Source organism: Tenrec ecaudatus, chromosome 13, assembly GCF_050624435.1.
Source record: "Tenrec ecaudatus isolate mTenEca1 chromosome 13, mTenEca1.hap1, whole genome shotgun sequence".
NCBI lineage: Eukaryota > Metazoa > Chordata > Mammalia > Afrosoricida > Tenrecidae > Tenrec > Tenrec ecaudatus.
In genome coordinates, this window is record NC_134542.1 from 5,197,372 (window position 1) to 5,216,446 (window position 19,075).

A 19,075-nucleotide genomic window follows, 5' to 3' on the forward strand; every position below is an offset into this window, starting at 1 on the left:
TCTGAACCACAGGCTCTGGATGTTTGAGGGAGTGTGAAAGGCACCTAAGGGTGGGGAGGAAAGGAGAAGGGGAGAGAGAGGAGGAGGAAGAGGTGGAATAAGAACGAGGAGGAGGAGGAAACGCAGCAGGAGGAGATGGGTGGAGAGGATGGCGGAGTTGGAGGAGGAAGGGGAGGAGGAGGAGGAGGAGGAGGAGGAGAGAGAGATTCTTAATATCCCTTTCTTCTCCTCCCCACCTATGAGCTACTCATTGTTTAGAATGGGTTGATCCAGCCCCTGGTATGAACATTTAACATGCTACCTGCATTAGTTAGGGTGGACTAGAGAAACAAATCCAGAGACACTCATATGTGAGTAAAAGAGATCTTTCTATCAAATAGTAATTGTATGTTAAGAAGACATCCCAGCTCTGTCCAGATCAAGTCCGATATTAGCCTATAAGTCTGATACTTGTCCACAAATCTTCTACAGACTCACGCAGTCACCTGCAATGACACTGAATGCAGGGAAATCACAGGCTAGTGGGTGCAAAGTCTTGTGGATCCGGTGGCAGTGGAAGCATCTCCAGGGCTCTGGCTGCGCTCAGCGTGGCTCCATGTGGCTTGTCAACAGGAAGGTGAAGCAGAGAGAGAGGGTGTGCCCCCCCTACAAGGGAGAAAGAGAGTTCCCAGAATCCTCACGGGAAGCTCATACCCAACAGGAGGCACCATCAGGTTACCACCTGATTGACAGGCTAAATGCGGTCCCTTCACTCTATTGATCGAGTTGCCATGAAATTATGCAACCATCAGATTCCCCAAAAGGCTAGAGGGTTGAGCACACTCAAGATGCCTCAGGAAAAAGGCCTGGGAATCTGCTTGCTAGGAGCCAGCCACTGGGAACCTTCAGTAACACAGCCTGATGGTGGCTCCAAGGCCACCATGGGTCAGGGTTGACTGTGCCGAAGCTGTGCTGTTGAGATTGGACCCGTGGGGCGGGGGAAGGGCTCCTGGAGAACTCAAGACCAATCAGCAGCTAAGCATGGACGGACAGTGGGGCTGGAGCCGAGGGCACACAGTGGTGTGAGAGTGAGGGGCAGAAACCTTGGGTTGGTCTCGGTGACCACGCGAACCAAGTAAAGGGGAAGGGGAGGGAGGAGTCGAGGACTGCCCCCTGGGTTGTCATCCGTTTGAGTGATTTTGAGTTTGATATATAAGATTTGGGCATAAGATTCCACTGAGCCCAAACTCTTATTCCCTCCCTTTCAGGGGCCTCACTTCTGCCCACTGGAGTAGCTTTCCCTCTTTCCTTTTTCTCTCTCTCTCCCACACTGTCCTTCCCCCTTCCTCCTTCAGCCCGTCCACATTGCACTCAGGCTGTGAGCCCTGCATGGTGAGTGTCCTGGATACGCCCCAGAGGTGGAAGAGATAAACAGCCAACTAATAAAATAAGAAGCAAGTGAATAAAGAGGTAGCTTCGGATTCATATCCGTCCACAAGCAGCTCACCCAAACACTACCCGATTCTTCTCCACCCCCATGACCACCTGTGGACCAGCCAGAAGTGACCCAGTGGGCTTTCGTTCTAGTCTGTCTTAGTCTGGAAGCTCCACTGAGATCGGTTCCACACTGCAGCAACACGCAAGACTCCATAGCTGTGCTCAGAGTGCCCAGGCCAGGAGTCAAACCCAGGTGTCTTCGTGGATAGCAAGACTTCTCCCACTGAAATAATGATGTCCTCTATCCCACGCTTAAAAACTTAGAGCAACCTACTGCCCTTGGGTCCATTCTGACCTCATAGCGATCCTATAAGGACAGGGTAGAACTTGGGTTTCACGAGAGGCTAATTTTCACTGGAGTAACAGTGAACAGATACTGGTGGTGTCAAATTGCTGACTTGGAGGTTAGCTGCCCAACACATAACCTCTTAGCTCCCGGGCTCCTGTTAGCTCCACTTGTGCAGGTCAGGGAGCTCAAGGAGCTGTAGGCAGAGGGTTCTGACGCAAGGTCTCTCTCGAAGCTGCGGACCAGGATCGCTTCATCTGAAGGACCAGGACTGGAGGCTCTGGCTCCACCCTCACACGGGATTCTCGAGGAGGAAACGCAGAGCCTCATGGGCAGTTGGATTGAGAGTTTCACTTCCTTGCTGGCTGTTGGCCAAAGTCCCCACCCCAGGGAATGGAGGGAAGGGAGGAGAGAGAGAGAGAGATTGAGAGAGAGAGAGAGAGAGAGACAAACTATAATCTTTTTTCTTTTCTTTGTTCTTTTAAACATGAACTGATTCTGCAACACGAGCTCCATCCAGTTCCAGGCACATTTGTAAGCAATCATACCGGACGTTTAGTCTTTCCTAAAAGAACGGAGCGTCCTGGGGATTGAATCATGTCCACATGGTCAGTGGAAGTCACAGTGCTAAGTCCATTCCATGTTCCAGGCAGATGGGGCGGGGGGGGGGGGGTCGGGGTCAGGGCTGGCATTGAACCCTGTCTCCTAACAGAAGAACCCTCAAAGATTGGTGGGCATAGTTTTAAGCCACTACGAGAGGGACTCATTCCAGAGAAGGGTATCATGCTTTCCAAACTAGAGGGTCAATGAAAAAGAGAAAGCCCCTCCGTGAGATGGATCGGCACAGCGGCTGCAACCATGGCCTCAACATCACGATTGGAGGATGGGGCAAGACCCGGCGGTGTTTCAGAGTCGCTACGAGTCAGAACGGACTCAATGGCACCTAATCACGGAAGAGGGGTGGGGTGGGAGGGGTACTCCTTTACACAAATGCTCTTGTAGGTTTGTGTGTTAGTCCAGGTAGATGAGTGATGCAAAGCCAGAGAGCCTCATATGTGTGTAAGAGAGAACTTTATATCAAAGAGTCATTGTATATTAAGGAAACATCCCAGCCCAGTCCAGATCAAGTCCATAATAAGTCTGATATTAGCCCATATGTCTGATACTAGTCCAAAAATTCCTCTTTGATTCACGCAGCACATGCAGTGACGCCAGATGCAGGAAGATCACAGGCTGCTGGGTGGAAAGTCCTGTGGATCCAATGGCAGTGGACGCATCTCCAGGGCTCTGGCTGCCATCAGCGTGGCTCCATGTGGCTCTTGAACAGGAAGATCAAGCAGAGAGAGAGTGTGGTCCTCCTCCTAGGAGAAAAAAGAGAAAGCTCCTAGAATCCTCCTGGTGGGTGTTACCTTGTGACTTGATGGGCAGACTCAACTCCACCCCTTCACTCTTAATATCTGCACGTTGACATGAGATTATGTAACTGCCATGGTTTGTAAAGATGTGCATCTGATATCAGTTAGAGTTCTCAATCTAGCGGCTAGATGTTTAACCTCCTGAGGGGCAGGCAGAGGGAGGGTCAGCCCCAAGCTGGTTTCTCACAGATACACTTCCACTCTCCAATCGCTTCACCATTTCAGTCCTATCTCCCACCCTGCCCCACCCCACTGTCTACCTCTCTGATGGGTAGGTAATCCTGGGAAACTGCCACTCACCTTACAATTCCACATAAAGAATACCGTAGTCGTGACAGCCAGATCCACAGGGCACATCATGGCAAACAGAGAAAAGATGGGAGCGGTGAAGGACCTTGTCTCGCTTGAATCCACAACCGATGCTCAGGGAAGCAGCGGTCGAGATCAAAATAGATGTTGCCTTAGGAAAATCTACTGCACAGAACTTCTTCAGCGTGTGGAAGAACAATGAGGTTACTTTGAGGACTAAGGTGAACCTGACCCAAGCCATGGTATTTTCTTTTTTTTAATTAAAAAATTAATTTTTTTATTTTAAGCCATGGTATTTTCAATCAAGTCATATGCCCATGAGAGCTGGACAGTGAATAGGGAAATCCGGAGAAGAATGGGTGCTTTGATTGTGGTTCTGGAGACGGCTATTGAAAAGGCTATGAAAGAATAAACCCATCTGTCTTGGAAGAAGTAGGGCCAGAGGCAAGGACGGTGAGCCCTTGTCCAACCTACTTTGGACATATTGTCAGGAGAGACCAGTCCCTCGAGGACATTATATTTGGTATGGTCGAGGGGAAGCAAAAAGGAGGAAGATCCACAAGGAGTGGCTGCAATAATGGGCTCAGGCTTAGAAGCAATTGTGAGGATGGTGCGGGACCAGGTGGTATTTTGTTCTATTGTACAGAAGGTCACTAGGGGTCGGAACAGACTCGATGTCACACAACAGCAACAAGTCCCACAGAACTCACAGTGGTCTGTGAAGGAAGGAATGGGCTATGGCTCAAGCTCAGGGTCAACTTACAAGCAGGACAGCTCATTCTGATCTCACCCTGTCTGCCTACTGTCGGCCATGTGCGTCCCCTCCAGATTGGCCCTTTCTCCTCCCTACAGTTCCAGCTCCCAGCACAGGAGGGCGTCATTCTGAGTTAGAAAAGCCACAGCTGTGCCTACACCAGATAGTATATCTATAACCTCCCAGTGAGGGCTGAGCCTGTAATGAAACACATTCATATTTCTGCACATACCACGTAGGATAAATATAGACTCTGAATAGTCTCATGCCATGGAAGGTCAGATTTGTAGGCAAGTTTGAGCCAAACAGAAAAGGAAAAGAAAAAAAAGCAAAACCAACAAACGTTAGTCTTTCAGAGCTTTTTAGGATCTTGGAATGCAGGTCAAAAGTGGTGAACCTGTGAGAAATCTTTAACCATATATGCCCCCAAATTAGGAATGACTCCTTAATTTATTTCTTTATCCCATACCAGGCATACAAAAATAGTGAAATGAATTTTAAAAATCCTGAAAAGCCTCTGGAGGCCATAGGCCATGCTGTAGAAGGTCTTTTTGAGACCAAGGACTTGAACTTCCTGAAAGGAAGAGAGAGGGAGGGAGAGGAAGGAGATGGTCATCGGTATAGAACTCTTTGTTTGAAAGCCCGAGGCATCTGGACTTGACCCTGGAAGCTTGGGGGGAGGGGGGAAGGAGGGGAGGTGTGGGTGGGTGGGGGGGCTTTGACGGGACCATTGAGGAATTTCAACCACCGAGGACAGGAGAAGCCTGAGGCATGGCTGGAGAAGCAAGGGACCATGGGCATTTGACAAAGGTCATGGCTTCTTTGCAAGTCGATTCTAAGCCCCACTTTCTTCACTTCTTCCCTGTATTTTCTGTCATGCTGCTGTCTTGTTATCTGGCCTCCACCTTTTTCTTCAGATTTTCTCTGTGGGACCAAGGAGTGGTTGAAATTGAGGCTCCTTCAAACAAGAAAGCAAGGCCTCTGAGACTGGGCCTTCGCCTCAGGCCTGGGGGATGGAGGGATGGAGCTGAGGACTGGCAGCCCAGGGGACAGTCAGGGTGAGGAGGTCAGAGGGTGGGAGGTGGTGAGCCTGAAAGGGAGGAATGGCTGTGTGAAGCAGTGGGGTGCTGCCCTGGATTCTGTTTGTGGAGATGAGAGAGGGAGAGGGAGGGGCTGGGAGGGGAGAGAAAGCCCCCAACTTCTCATTGCTCATGCTGGGAAGAGGGGAAGCGCTCTGTCAGACTCCTGAGGGAAGTTGAATTTAGAATGAAGGCCTCCACTCTGGCCTCAGATCCATGTTAATTTGAGGAGCTTGAGGGACTGTGGTAGAAGAAACCACTTGGGATTTTGTGGACTAACCCATCCAAAAGACAAGCCTGAATGGGAGGCAGGTCCCACCATGAAATATCCCATAAAAGGCTGAACCCCAGGGGCTTTGTGGAGATCAAGAATAATCTTGTTTTAAAAGAAGGAAGCGTAACATAAATAGCTATTTTGAATGTGAGCGGAGCCATTTCTATTTCTTTAACTCTTTGGTGACCCTTGGGGTAGTGCGGCCTTACAATTTTCCACCTCCGGGGTTTGGAGTGAGGCTGGTATCCCACTTGGAATGCATGCTGTCATGTGGTGGGAACCTGAAGACCTGTGTGACTCTGCAGAAAAGGGTCTCATCCCATCAACCTAAGCACCAAAGGCATATGTGACCCTCGTGTCCCACTGAGTCCCACTAATAGTATCAAAATGCATATTAGCTCAAAACAAGACAAGACAAAATGAAATTTCATTTTGATTGAAATGCTTCCATTACTGTAAACACACGGTTTAATAGCAACAAAAGAATTCAAAGCAGAGAATAATTTAGTCTTGGAAGCAAGATCCCCGGTGGTGTGGTGGGTCAGCAGTTCAAACCCATCGGCTTCTCCTTGGGAGAAAGACGAGGCTTCCGCATCCCATAAAGACTCACGGCCTGGGACACTCACAGGGGCGTTCGACTCTGCCTGAGAGGGTTGCTCTGAGTTGTCATTGACTGCGTGGCATTGAGTTTGGGCCTTTTGGTTTTTGAAGGTCAAGTTGGCAAGGAGAGACATCAGGACATGGGGCATGTACAGTGAGACGTCAGGAGAGAGGGGCTGGGCCTCCTTTAGAGGCTGTTTTGGGAGAAGGTGGGGTTGGGACATGAGGAATCTGAGTTCGCCTCTCACTGGCGCTGCGGAAGGATATTGAAGGTACTGTGGCCGGCCAGACGGACAAACAGATCTGTTTTGGAGGAGGAGAGGATGAAGAGACTTTGGACATGTGATCAGGAGGGACCAGTCCCTGGAGAAGGTCTCACGCTCGGTACAGTCAAGGGCAGCGTCAAAGGGCAGAACCCTCAATAAGACAATGGACACAGCGGCCCCAGCAAACAAACTCACTGCCATCGAGTTGAAGCCAACTCACAGCGACTCTGCAGGATAGGGTAGAACTGTCCTTGTGGGTTTCAGAGACTGTCACTCTTTATAGGAGTAGAAAACCCCATCTTTCTCCTTCAGAGTGACGGTTGACTTTGAACCGTTGACCTTGCAGTTAGCAGACCAATGCATAACCCTTATGCTACCAGGACTCCTCAGTGGCTCCAATAATGAGGCAAAGAGTGGGAAGGATTGTGAGGCCACAGCAGTGCTTCATTCTGTTGTACATGAGTCGACTTACGGGCACCTAACACCACCACCACCAACCCCATGGAAGGTGAAGCTCAGGGGGCCGGGGCTATCGATTGAGCTGTGAGTTCATGCTTTGTCTGAGTTCTGTGAAAGGGTCAGGAGAAAAAGAGAACTGCCCTCTCCCCTCTCTAATCCTGCTGCCCTCTCCTGCCCCAGTCAAATACATAACAACAACAACAACAAAACAGCTGCCACTGAGCTGATTCTGACTCTGGCAACCTCTCGGTGTCAGAAAGAACTCGGCTCCATCAGGGTTTTAATGGCAGTGACTTTGGAATGGGAATAGACAGACCCTTCTTCCCAGGAATCTCTTGGTGGATTTGAACAATCAACCTGTTGCTCAGCAGACACATACTTTGACCACAGTGCCGCCAGACTCTTTGGTACCATCGCTCCCAAACCCCAACCCCACTGCTTCCAGTCTGTTCCAACTTCTCGCCACCCTATCTCTATCTAATAGGACACAGTAGAGCTGCCATTTAGAGTTTACAAGGCTGTAAACTTTATGGGAGCAGACTGCTTCCATAAATCCATCCATCCATCTTCTAGGTGGATTCGAACTGCTGACCTCTCCTCCTTTCGGTTAGCAGCTTAAGTCTTCAACCGCTGTGCTGTCAGGTCTCATTTGTGCACACTGTGTTAGTCCGGGTTGACTAGAGAAACAAATCCAGAGACACTCATATGTATAAGAAAGAGCTTTGTGGCAAAGAGTAATTGTAAATTAAGAAAACATTCCAACTCAGGCCAGCTCAAGTCTGATATTGGTCCATAAGTCCAAAACTAGTCCATAAATCCTTCAGACGCACACAGTCACATGCAACGATGAAAAATGCAGGAAGATCACAGGGGGGTGCACCGTCTCGTGCATCCAGTGGTGGTGGAAGCATCTCAGAGTTGGCGAGGCTCCTCCAGCTCTCCGAGTGTGGCTCTTCAACAGGAAGGCGAAGCAGAGAGAGAGAGAGTGTATGTGGCCCACCTCCAGGGAGAAAGAGAAGAAGTTCCCAGGATCCCCATGAGAAGGCCACGCCCACAAGGAGACATCAGGCTGTGTCCAGCTTGCCAGGCTTGAAGTTATGTCACTATCACACACACCTAAGGGTTGAGCCTTAAAACTCGTGAACATTCCAGCACTCAGGTCAGTGTTGAGAAGAGAGCGGAGTTGAATATCTGGGAGATCATGCAGGTTCTTGAAGACGGGGCATGGGTGATGGTATGGCCAGATGGGGAAAGGATGGGGTCTCTGGGGTCTCAAGCCCTTGCCTTGCTTCCCATGACACCAGGGAGGGGGCAGTGAAGGAAGACTAATAAAGTCCCAAGGGAGACCTGGACCCTCGGTGTGGAGTGTCCAACTCAGGTGAAGGTTTCCAAGCTCAAGCTTGGAAATGAGTCCATTGGAGGTGACCAGTGTGAATAGACACCGGAGGGCCTGGGGAAGCATCTGAGACCATTGCAGCTCCCTGGGGATGAAGGTGGAGACCCAGAAGAAGCCGCTTTTGAGTTTGCCTGCAGCCTGGTCCTTGGGGGCCACGGAGCAGGCAACAGGTGTGGTATAGAAATAAAAAGAATCAGGGCATTTCCTACACTGTGCGCGTTAGAGTTAAAAGCCACACTGTGACATCTTGACTAAAGCATCCTCTTTGTGTGATCCATCACGACCCACCGGTAGGAGCCCGGCTCAGCATGTGTTGGCTGTGGCTGCCTTTTCTCCTGTGTCGTTTCTCCTTGTCGACTTTAAAGGACTCTTCAAACGTCTGCCCTTCTCGGGGCAGCGGAGCCTGCTTGGCATTCTGCACAGTCCGTTTGCTTCCGTTTCTTTGGTCAAGCTTCCAGGTTTTAAATTTGCAGTGTGTCAGCAGGAAAGTTGAGAGGCTGTTAACGTAACAGTATTCAAACACCCCACCACCCATCTGCCAGTTTGTCATACAGGGGTGGTTTGTGTGTTGCTGTGATGATGGAAGATGGATCACCAGGGTTTGAAGTATCAGTGGGGTCTTCCCATGGAGGACAGGGCTCAGTGATATTTCCAGACTAAGGGAGAGTAGGAAGAAAGGCCTGGTGATCTGCTTTCAAAAATCAGTAGTAAAGACTTGATAGCTCACAGCAGAGCAGGATCTGATACAGGGCAGGATGAGGGGCCCCTAGGTTGGAAGACACTTAAAAACAATGGCTGCATCACTGAGATCAAGCAGAGCAATCCTTGCAAAGATGGTACCGGACCAGGCAATGCTTCCTACACGCTGCTGTACATGCTGACTCACCATGACTCAGAACTGACTGACCCAAAGACCATGCACAACAACAACAACAACAATAGCAATTCCAAACAAGATGCTGAGGTCATGTAAGCTTGGGTAACAGACGGGCTGCAACAATGACTTCAGTTCTCCACACTCCCTCATGGCCATTCTTTGCAATGTGACGTTCCCATCAAGGGGTGGGGAGTCTGCTTCTCCATCCCTTGTGTCTGCACCAGCCTTGTGATCTGCTTCAGGTGATTGAAAGTGGCAGGAACGAAGGTGAGCTGCTTCCGAGTGTGGTCTCGGGAGGCATTGGATGCTTCCTGTGTCTCGGGAGGCCCTCCCGCTGTCAGGAACACCAGCCTGACCTGAGCTAGCCTGTGAGAGCATGCGGAGCACAGCCGAGCCGTCCCAGCCGAGATTGACCGGAATGGTTAATTTAATCTGTGGATGCCTACGGCGTGGTGCCCAGCTGTGTGGTCAAACACAAGTCTCAAGGCTGTTATTGGAAGTTTAAAACAATGCCACTGCCATTGAGTTGGAACTCTTTAGGTGAGTAGAAAGCCTGGTCTTTTACGTGTGATTAATTCACTGGCAGGCGTCCCCAAACTACAGCACTCGGGCCACATGCGGCCACCTGAGGACATTTATCCAGCCCGCTGGGTGTTTTTGCCCAGTCTTTTTTTTACTTCAAAACAAGATATGTGCAGTGTGCATAGGAATTTGTTCATAGTTTTTTATTTTTTAACTATAGTCCGGCCCTCCAACGGGCCCAAGGGACAGTGAACTGGCTCCTTGTTTAAAAAGTTTGATGACCCCTGAACTCTTACGTAAAGCAGATTGCTCTTTATAATGCACATGGGCCTCAGGCAATCATTGGAGGTTTTTAGATCAAAAGAGAGTGATCTCCCTAGGTTTTATTCTGCTTCCAAACGATAAACAGGACTTTCCCCAGAGTTCCCACCACCTGACCTATGGACTTTGGAAACCTCAGCCTGTGGGCTCACCTAGACATTTGGAACTTGCCACCTACCAACAACTATATGAGGCAGTTCCTTAAAATCTATCAATCTGGTGTCTTTATCTATCTAAATATTGTGGAATTGACTCTATGATGGTGAATTTTGGATCATCCATCCATATATTGCTATCTATCTGTCATTCATTTTCATTTACCAGCCATCCATTTATCTATGTATCTCTCTACCATCTATTTGTTATCCATCTATCTAGCTCTTTATCTATCATCAGTCAATATCTATCAATCATCCATATATCTATGTATCCATCTACTATTTCCCATAAAACATTACAGTCTTAGAAACTCAAAGGGACAGTTCTACCCTCTCTTATAGGGTCACTATGTGATGTGTTGGCATTGACTCAATAGCAGCGAGTTTTGCTTAAAAATTGTTTTTTTTATCTACCATCTATTTATCATCCTATATCCAGATATCTAGGACCCTTGGTGGTGCTGTGGTCCCATGTTAGGCTGCGATCTGAAAAGCTGGCAGTTTGAAACCACCAGCAGCTCCTCAGGAGAAAGACTGGACTTTCTGCTCTTGTAAAGAGTTACACTTTTGGAAACCCACCAAGGCAGTTCTTCCCTGTCCTATGGGGTCATTTTGAGTTGGCATTGACTTGATGACAGTGAGTTAAAACAAATTCTATCCATCATTTATCTGTCTATCTATCTATCTATATCCATCCATCCATTCATTCATCCATCAATCATCTATCATGGAAAAGGACATCATGCTTGATAGAGTGAAAGCGTAGCAAACAAGAGGGAGGCTGTCAGTGAGATGGACTGACACCGTGGCAGCAAAATTGGGCTCCGGCAGAGGAACAAAGGATGGTGCAGCACCAAGTAGTGTTTCGGTCTGTCATGCTTAGGGCCATTATAGGTCATAACCAAGTTGATGGCACCTAACAATAACAACATCATCTATCAGTCATCCACATATCTTCTGTCTATCAAGTGCATTGGGCTGCTAAATGTAAGGTCAGCAGTTCGAACTCACCAACCACTCCTCGAGAGGAACACAGGATTTCTACTCCCATTAAAAGTCAGTCTCTGAAACCCAAAGAGGCAGGTCTACCCTTTCCTATAGGGTCGCCATGAGCCGGAATCAACCTGATGGAGGTGCGTTTTAGAGTTTTGATAGACCAACTAGCCACTGAACACCTATCTAATCTATCATATAGCAGTTACCTATATGCCTATGTAGCTGCCTATCTAAACACCATCAATCTGTCTCACCAGTTCTGTTTATCCAAAGAATCCCAACCAAGGTACCTTCCCAGATCGGCCAGCCCACAGCTTGAGTGAGCGTGGCTGCAGTCATCCCAGCTGGGGCCCCACAGCTGCACACTGCACAGTGCACAGTCCCACCAATGCACAGTGCTGTAAGAAACAGTAAGAGGCTGTTGTTTCAAGACATGACATTGTGGTTTGGTGTGTAGCAACAGCTGCCCAAGCTCTGTACCTGGGTGTCCTGCACTCTCCAGACAAGCAGGAGTGTTCACACACCCATTTCTCTCCAAACCAATGAGCTTTCTCATAGTTAGAAACAAAATTAAAAAGCCCTCTTTCCCTCCTCCTCCTCCTCCTCCTCCTCCTCCTCCTCCTCCGCCTTCTCCTCCTCTTTCTCTGCCCCTCCTTCTTCTTTAGCAGTGGGAAAACCTTCATGGCCCTCAGTATAATTCTTTCCAGCACAATGTTCTATGTTAATACTCTAACCTCTGGGATTCAGATGTACCAGATGCAATTGATGAATATCTAAACCTCTGCAAGTTTTTGTTTCCAGATCCTGGTTGATCTATAGCCCTTTTGCAGAATTCTAACCTCGGTCTCTCCCACCCCCCTCCCCAAGAGAATGTAAATCAGGTGCTTCATCACCTGGCCTTCTCAGGAAGCACACCACTAACCAGATGCTCCCGAGATTAATGCTTTTTGGGCAGTTTGTGCAGCCAGCAGTCAGTTTCTAAATTAACACCAGGATACACTTAAGAAGAGACACTTTATTTCCTTGCGTTCTCTTACCATTCTGGACAGGAGCATCCCTGAGAGGCAGGTGTGTGTTCCTGAGTCACATCGCCCTGAGGCTCAGCCTCCTGTTTCTCTACTAACACGTGGGATTTCCATCTTTCAGTGGCTGGGGGAGGAAAAGGATATGTTTTCCCCTGAGATCATTGTGTTGCTGATGTTGTTAGGTGCTACAGCAACTGCTATAGTTTATTGTGCCAGCCTGGCCGATAAACACAAGTAGGATTAACTGAAGGGCAGAGGGATAAATGGCTCGGTGAGCCTCACCTTGCTTGTTCTGTGCCTCAGTTTAAAGGGGTACACTACCTGTGGGATGCCTAGCCTGTGGACTGTGTCGCTGTAAGTTGAGGTCCCTTTAAGCCCACACAATTGGAATGTTCATCTCTGGAGCTGGGGACCGACAGTTGGTGACAGTTGGGGACCTGCCTTGCTGTTTGCTGCCTGGGGATATATAGCCCAGCTCTCTCTACAGAAGGGGACTGGCAACTGGCAGTTCTCAAGCCTTGAAGGACTGCTAGTGTCTCACTGCTTTATAATTTAACTGTTAATTTCTTGTATTATCTATCTGTATATAATTTAATGGTTCATTTCTTGTATTATATATCTATCTTTATAAATATATTTATCTATAATTACTAGCAATCTGGTTTGTCTCTCTAGAGAACCCTGTCTAACACAGCAACCCTCTGTATAACTGAGCAAAACCAGTCCTGCACCATGCTCAGTGTGTGGTGGTTACATAATTTCGTGTCAACTTGAAGATATAAAAGTGTTGGGGTGATGGTACCGCCTCATGGGCGTGGCCTTCTCATAAGGAGGGTCCTGGGAACCTGCCCCATCTCTCTCTCTGACTTCACTTTCCTGTTGACAAGCCATGCTGAGACCTGCCAGAGCCTTGCGATGCTTCCATCACCATTGGATCCACAAGGTTCTGCACCACCAGCCTGTGATGTTCCTGCATTCTGCATCATTGTATGTGGCTGCCTGAATTTGAAAAGAGACTTATGGACTAGTATCAGGCTTAATCTGACTGGGCCGGGCTATTTTCTTGATGTACAATTACTTCTTGATATAAAGGTTTCTCTGACATGTATGAGTGTCACTGAATTTGTTTCTTTCGTCAATCCGGCCCAACACACCATGGTTGCAGCCATGGTGTCAATCCATCTTGTGGAGAGTCTCCCCTTCTCTGCTGACCCTCTATCTTGCCCCGCGTGCTGCCCTGCTCCAGGGACGGGTCTCTGTGTGTGAAGTCAAGTGTTACTCAGGCCCTCTGAAGGGAAGGAGCAGGCTCATATTGCTTGGAGAAACTATGGAAATTAAAGTCAGATGTAGATTTTTTTTGCAGCAGGCACTGTGAAACACAAACAAAACAGGACACCAAGGGGAATAATTTTAACTTCTCTCTGTTTCCATCTCCTTTTATTCTTACCTAGATGTCGAACGTTAAGAGAAAGCAGACAAAGTGGGAAAAAAAAAAAAGAAAAATGCCTTTGAGTCCTTGCAGCGAATGTTAGAACTCCAGCTTCACTTCCCTGCCAGACAGCCAACCCGAGCACGGGTGGTGACCTGACACGGTGGCTAGGGACGAGAAGGAGAAAGGAGTCCTTTTGATTGAGCATCAGGACACCGCAGGATCCGGTCCCAGGGTAGAAACACATTCCACCAAGATGCCAGGATGCTAAATTACATCAGCCACTGGCTCAAAACCAGATGGCCCCGTGGAGGTGGAGCTGACAGCATCGTTGAGACGGGCAGTGATGGTGCAGATATCTGGATCTCTGTGGACATGGAAGCATCTGGTCCGGCCCCAGTGCTGGAGACCTTGGACTTTGATGAACAAGGGACAATGAAATTGAAAAATCCACAGAGCCAGTGTTTGGGAAGGTCTGCGGCTTCTCAAGAATTCCAGTGGAAAAGTCTGCTGCTTCTGAAGACAGCAGGCCTGGGGACCAGTTCTATATTTATAGCCCCGCAGCCTGACCTGGAAGAGGGCGGGTCAGACTGCATTTCAAAGCACTTCCTTCCCTAAACATTCTTCGCAGGGATTCAATGGAAGGGGCAGAGCCAATCCCGTAGAGGCCCAGTGAGATGTACAGAGGAGGCTGAGGGAGGGCTGGGGAGCTCCAGGGTGGGAGCTGAGTGGGAAGGAGAAGTTACTGTGCACACACCAAGCTCCCTTTCCAACTCCTGGGAGAGCTGGGGCTCCTGGGAAAAGGACCAAGAGATGTCCCACCCCACAGAGCCACATGCCAGGAGGGGCAAGGAAGAGGAGCCCCTTTGGAGACTGGGAAGCACCTTAACACCCTCAGCCCTTTTCATCTTCAAAGGCTCTATTGTGTGGGGTGGATTATCTCCAATTTGCAGATGTCACATTTGCAAGTCAAACATCGGTTTGATGAATGGAAATTGAAAATCCAATTGAGTACCAAACAATTGAGTAGATATAAAAAACAACCCACTAGGGAGAGCAGAAAAGTATATAGGAAATTGAGTCTCAAAAATTTATGAAGAAATTGAATCTGAGAAAGAAAGAAAGAAATGATGTATGCTCGAATGAGCCATGGGGCTTTGAACTCACGTCTTGAGCACTATAGAGTCTTCACTTCCATCTGAAGGCAAGGGCAAAAGCAATTGGAAATGGCTGTCCCTGGAAAAATGAGCTCCCTGCCTCCCTTCTCCCAACCTGAGGACCATGTGTGTGCTGAGCATACTGTATTATTAAGACACAGTAAACTTGATGTAACTAGTAGTAGCCACAGGGAGCCCTGGCGGTATAGTGGTTATGAATTGGGCTGTGATCCTCAAGGTCAGCAGTTTGAAACCACCAGCCATTCCTGGGAAGAAAGATGAGGCTTTCTACCCCGGTAAAGGGTTTTCATCTCAGAAACCCACAGGGACAGTTCTACCCTGTCCTACAGGGTCACTATGAGTCAGACTTGACCTGAGTAACAGTGTGTGAGTGTGTGCGTGAGCAATATCCAGAGGCAGCAGGTTGGTATTTGGTGTCCTCAGCGCTTATCGTGTGTTGGTGAGACCCCCCTAGAGGTGGGGAGGAGGAAGAGGAGTCTGTGGAGAGCACCCAGAGCCTGTCAGTATTTAAGGCGGGTCAAGAGAAAGGTGACTTTATAGAAGCCGAAAGAGAAAGTAGGCGAGGAAGGGAAGTGCGTGGAAGACTCCTGGGCGGCACTTGGTCCAGTGAACGGAAACCCTCTCCTGCTGATCAGAGAAATTTGGGAAGCAAAGCGATTAGGGAGATCCCCTGGAAGCCCCTATGAGGACATGGAGAGAGAGGTGGGGGAAGAAAGGAAGGGTGGGGGAGTAGCAGAAGGGGATGGGGAGGACCCAACATCAAGAGAGTTTGATGGAACCCCAGAGAGAGGTTGGCCTCCGTTTACTCAGTTGTACAATGAAGAAAGTTCTAGAAAAGAAAGATGATGCACACGGTCGTACTTATAACAATGGACCTGACAGTTTGTGCAGGAGGAATGGACCCTGGGGGAGGCCATACAGAGGTGTGAGGACATGTGATGGAGAGGACACAGGGGTTGGCCCTAGGAGAGAGAGGACACTGGGGCTGTCTGGTAACTGGTGGCCGAGCAGGTGCGGAAGGAGAGGAGGATTTGGGAGTTGCTGGTGGAGACGTGCTGCCCACTGGGGGTCAGTGGTTTGAAGACACCGGCTGTCCTTCCCTGAAGACTGCAGGCTTGGAAACTATGGGCCGTTCTAGCCCCTCCCTTCAGGCGACAATGAGTCAGAATCAATCACATGGATTGCAATCGGTTTTTCTGGGAAAAGAGCCCCAGTGTTGCAGAGGTTAAATGCTGGGTTGCTGCCCCAAAGGTTGGGAGTTCAAGTCCAGCAGCTGCTCTGTGGGAGAAGGTGTGGCAGGCTGCTCCCACAAAGATAATAGCCATGACACTCTATGGGCACCTGTGTTCTATTGGGTCACTCTTAGTTGGAATCAGCTTGACATGGGTGGATATATGCACTCATCTGCCCGTCTGTCTTACTGTGTGCTGTTGTGATGCTGGAAACCAGGCCACCCGTATTTCTAACACCAGCAGGGCCATCCTTGGTGGCCGGTGTCAGTGGCGCTTCCAGACAAACACTGACCTGGCGACATTCTCCCCAAATTTAGCCTACGAAACCTCTGGAGGTGACAACAGAGCCTTTTGTTCTATGCAGGCAGCCGTTCAAACACCTGCCCCTCCCCAGCCTCCTGGTAACCGCCCCCCCTCTTTCCATCACCTGAGCTCCCTCCTCAGGGTACAGAAACTCCTGACTCCCCCACCTCACCATCCCTCCCCTCTCCCACTGATGACACAGGAAAAACGGTCCTTTTTTCCCTTTGGGGATGGAGGAAATGAACACTGTCTTCCTCTCCGTGTTCAGCTGCTTTGCCCTTTTAAAATGCCAGGCCCTACTATTTTTGCACGGAGCCCAACTATTGTTTAAATTCCCCAAATGACTCTGTTGTCCCAGAAAAGGTTTGGGGTTTGATAATGTAGAGCCTGATTCTTCCACCCAGACAGATATATAGATATGTCATCAATATTATTTTATATAATACATTTTAATTAATTTCTTCAGCATATATGAACATCTATTGAGTTTTGGTAAAAAGTTTCCCAGTCATTTAGGTTACTATTTGACAATTATTACACAAGTTGCTCGTTGACATTGATTGCATTCATCACAACGCGTCAACATTCTCTCTAATTGTGTTCTGGTTGTTCTGTTTCCAGTATTCTAGTTTCCCAGCCCTGGTGAGACAGTGGGTTATGAATTGGGCTGCTAACTCCCAGGTCAGCAGTTCGAATCCACCACTCACTCCTGGGAAGAAAGCTGAGACTGTCTACTTCTGAAAAGATTTACAGCCTTGGATATCGAAAGGGGCAGGGCTGCTCTGTCCCGTGAGTCAGCATCAACTTGGGGGAGGTGAGTTTTTTAAAAGTGATTTTGCTTTGGTTTCCCTGCTCCCTCCTTTTGTCATCTTTGCTGTTGACCATTTGTTTTGACTTGTAGCCCTTTTGCTTTCATGCTGATGGTTTGTAAGTCAGGGCCCGGTCATTGTGAGCACCACTCTGTTAGTCTGTCAACCAGCAGTCTCAGGTTCTCGGTTGAAGGCGGGTCTCGGGAGAGCCTCAGGGAGTCCTCTGGCCCCTACGGGTCTGGTTTGACTCATCCAGACTGATGCTCAGTGCTTTTCCCTTGGACACTGGTTCACGTTCATGTGTGAACTCAGGGAACCTGTGAACTCACATGCTACTCTCTTCACCTCTCTCAATATTTCTTTCTTTCCCCCCATTTTTAACCGTATTGTTAGTATATCATTCACACATCACACAATTCAATAGTTCAATCATACCAAAAAGAGTTGTACAATCATCACCACAATCAATCTTAGGACATTTTCTTCTTTCATATACTCATTGTTATTAGCCTCAGCCTTTCTGCCATACCCAGGAGAAATCCTTAATCCGGTTACTGTTTCCATAGATTTACCTATACTGGATTTCATACAAAACAACCACAGTAATGAAAAACTCAACAACAACGAAGCAAAACAGAGAGGAAGCTCAATCGAAAAGAACGAAGAAAATATTTAAACAGTGAACATAATGAAAAGGGTCCAAGGAAGCTCAAATGACAAGGTGTTAAACCTCAACCTAACTGCACCTGCACATCCACTGGCCAGGGCGCTCCATGCCATAGCCAGCAAGACGGTCACATCCCCGGCCTGCGGGCAGAGGGGATGCACCGCACAGTTAATCTACCTGTATTTCTCGTTCACTTTTTTATTTTTAACCGAAGCAACTTTAAAATAAGTCAAAAGGGAGATCAGATGAGAAGATATTGCATTTTAACCTAACTACGTCTGCCATATTGACTTCACAATGCCCTCTGTCTGAGCAGATGCCTGCTCACAACCCTCGGCCATGCTCAGAGGGTGCTCCCTGGACACCTCATTCATGTGTAGACCCTACAAATGGATTGTGGGCGTCCACTTTCATCCATAGCATCTGTAAACCAGGTGTTCACAATATAAGCTGTGATACCATTTCCTCCTTCAGATTTGGGTTTTATTTTTTTACACTCCTTGGATCCCATAGGCTGGTATGCTTCTTTCGTGTGGACTTCATTGCTGCTTCACTTAGATGGTTGCATGCTTGATGACAAGGCTTAAAGCCCCAGTCGCTATTCTTTCTGGTAGCTGGGCACCATCTAGTTTCTTCATCACACTTTACTATAGCACCCCTATATTCAGTGATCACTTTACTATAGCACCCCTATATTCAGAGGGTGAGCACAAGCAGGGCCATGTCATGAGAACTAACTGTTCTTAGATGGCACACCCCTTTCTATTGAACTTTTATTTTCAGTATTTATATTTATATTCATTGGGAAATGAATGCCAGAGCAGCTTATTATTGCTCATGAGAACCCATCCTCCCGCCCGCAAAATCTGCTTCTTTGACTGATAGCATTCGTGAGATAAAGTCATTTAGAAAATAACAAGCCATATGCAAAACGTTGTTCACCTGTATTTACATTTTTTTTCATCTCTGAAAATTTCAAAGCCAAGCTGAGGTGAAATTTGCTAAATTATAGATTCCCCAGTCAATGGGATATTACATGGTGACATAGACTAAATCACATCCTCTACCCACCCAAATATGTGCAGCGAATCCTAATCCCCAGACCTGTGGATTCCTCATTTGGAACCAACGTGTTCTTTCTTAGATTATGAGGTCATAAGAGGGTTGAGGGGTCTTGAACTTAACCATTTTTTGAGATTTAGAAAGAGCATGTTAGACACAGAACAAATAACCATAAGTGAAGG